Raw genomic sequence first — 3,205 nt, 5'->3', positions numbered from 1 at the left:
TTGTGCCATGTCATCATTCCACTAACAAAAACATTAAAATAATAGAAATTGACACATCAGACTTTATTGATTTTTTTTAAAACTTAGAAAACCCATATTTAAAGTTTGAAAGCCTAGATTTACAAATAATAATAATAATAATAATAAAACCAGGCGAGGGGTCTGATCAAACATCAAACAATGAAGAATTATTCTGTTACTTAATATTACTTTCAGTCTTTCAGAGATCTAATAACAAATACTTGATAAAGATCCAAATATAAAACATTGAGTCCTTCTAATTTTTCAAAGATTCTCATCATGGTATTTGATAAATGGATTGTCCATTACTGTTCTTCTGTTACTGTGATCTGTGGAGATCAACGTGGGATATAGCAATGTGGGATGAATCTTAGCGTTTGGTGTTGCTGCAACGTAGTTCGATTTGAAAGCAAATCAAACTTGTTCGTACCTCTGCATATGGCCATCGATTTTTTAGATCTAAAACCTTAAAAAAAAAACCCAGAATTTACAAAACTTGACTGTCTTCACCTTTGTTCTCATCGCCATGACGGCACCATAATTTACAAATGTTTACACATCAACCTTTGCTCTCCACATTTAGTAATTTTTTTCTTTCTATTATGTGGTGTTTGATAAGTGGCAATGTTTTAAGATTCCCAGGGATGTTTAAAGATTCCTATGTTTGGTTGTAAATCATGCTAGAGAATCATATGCAAGGGGAATCTGGATTCCCTCTTTAAACCCCTCAGTAAGAATGTGGATTCTCTTTAAAACAGGTGGATATCCAGATTCCCAAGTTTAAAAGAAATTATATTTTTTATAAATTGACAATTTTAACAATTTTTCTTTATCATTTAAGTAATTAAGATAAAATATAAAACAAATTATCAATATCTTTTCTCTTGTTATATAGACCTAAACATTGTCAGGTTGTTTTGTTATGGATTAAGCTCTTTTAAAAATTATTATTAAGAATAAAGTATTTGAGAATTTAAATAGGTATTTTTGTATTGTACTTGTTATTTTAAGATGTTAAACTACAGTTTTAATGAATTTGTCATAATTAATAATTTATATCTTGTTTTTCATTATTTATTTAGAGGAAGTTTTTTTTTTTTTTTTTTTTTTTTTTTTTTTTATTTTTTTTAAGGACTTGGTAGTTTACACTCAAATCTAAAGATAGAATGGGAAAAATAAATAATTCATTTAAGATTTCTAGGAATAAACCAAACATTATCATCTCACATTCTTAAGAATCTTAAAAGATTCCCAGTGAAACCAAACATAGTAATAGCTACATTTCTAAGCATCCAGATTGCAAGGAATCACATTCCTAAGAATCTTAATGCCAAGAATAATGTGAATTCCCCCATACCAAATGCCACCTTAAGGTTTTCGTAGATATAAATATAAATATAGATTTAGTTAAGTTAATGATTATGATTAACAAAAGAGTTTCTCAATATCTTTCTACAAAGCCTACATACAAGAGATTCACTGCCAATAATAATATTCTTTGAATATATCTTCTTATATTTTGTAATGCAGAGTAGAACCCTAGTAGGCGATCCCTGGTCAGCTATTGTGGTGCCTTTCTGATTCTTTCAACAAGAAATTCCGGGCCAACAAAGCTGCCCCAATAGCAGGCTCTAGCTGAAGGTTCAAATTGTTTTTGGTAAACAAAATAGAAGAAAAAGAAACATTATGTAGTAATTGTATAGGCTGTAGCCTGTAAACTTCCACAACGACCACAAGATAATGACACTAATATTAAAGCTGTAAGCAGATATAATATATAGTTTTGACTGCTTTTATCTTCTTCTTTTTTCGTCCTTAGTATACTTCTTGTATATTGAGATTTATCAATAAGTATTACTCCAGTAATAAAAATAAAATAAAAACTAAGGATGAGTTTGGTTCAGCTTTTTAAAAGTAAAAACTGGACATTTTGAAAAAGTAAGGTTTTCAAAAAGTGCAGTATGAAAAAGTGTTTTTTGAAAAAACTGAGTGTTTGGTAAAAATTGTTAAAAAATATTTTTTGAAAAAGTTGAGTGTTTGGATAGCACTTATAAAAGTGGCAGTTTGAGGGATAAATTACCAAAAAGGACAATGTATATATAAGGAAGTTTATTTCATACTTAAATCAACTACTTCATATACTTACTAAAAAAAACTAATTAATAATAATAATAATAATAATAATAATAATAATATTATTATTATTATTATTATTATTATTATTATTGGTATTATTTTAATAATGTTTGGGCAATTTTTCTTTTTAGTCTCATAATTATTTGTTATTACCATTAATGACTTCTTCTCAATATTAATTAAATCTAAATAATTTTCATCATCATGAAGTACAAAATGAAAATGTAAAAAGATGATAAAATACACATCAATAACCCAAGTTTAAATTGTACTACATAAATATGTAAAAAGATAATAAAATACATACCAATAACCCAAGTTTAAATTGTACTACATGATATTAAAAAAAAAAAAAAAAAACAACTACTAATTAGTATCCCCCCAAATGGAATTAGCAATGGAATCACGAAGAACCACCATCTCAAGGTTTGTTAAAGATCTTGAGTTCTACTCATAACTGCTACTTGCTTCACTATTATGTTCTCTTCTAGAAATTGAATCTCGATTGGCGTGTATGAAACCCCTATCATCCCTATCATTTAGTTTAAAATTATGAAGAGCCATAGTAGTAGTTACAATAAGTATTTGGATATGGAATGGAAAAGATGGCATGTTTCTGATAATTCTCCATTTATTCTTTCACACACCAAAAGTGCGCTCAATCACACATCAAAGAGATGAGTGAGTATGATTAAATTTTTTATGTCTAGTTCTAGGGCTTCCACCTCTCCTTCGAAATTCTTGAAGATGGTAAGATATCCCTTTGTATGGTGCTAAATAGCCTTTCATTATTGGGTATCCAGAATCAACTACATAATATTTCCCTAGAAAAAAAATTCAATTATATTAACACACACATAATATGTCATTATAATGAACAATTGATTAACCAATTACAAACCTGGTGGTGGGTTTGGAAAGTTGTTACTTTGTTTATGAATAGTATCAAGAAAAATGGAGGTGTCGTATGCTGCACCTTCCCATGCAGGCAAAAAAAATGTGAATAACATATCAAAGTCACATGCAGCCATCACATATTAGGTTGGAT

This window comes from Quercus lobata, chromosome 5 (genome assembly GCF_001633185.2).
Source record: "Quercus lobata isolate SW786 chromosome 5, ValleyOak3.0 Primary Assembly, whole genome shotgun sequence".
NCBI lineage: Eukaryota > Viridiplantae > Streptophyta > Magnoliopsida > Fagales > Fagaceae > Quercus > Quercus lobata.
Note: the sequence above shows the minus strand (reverse complement) of the source record.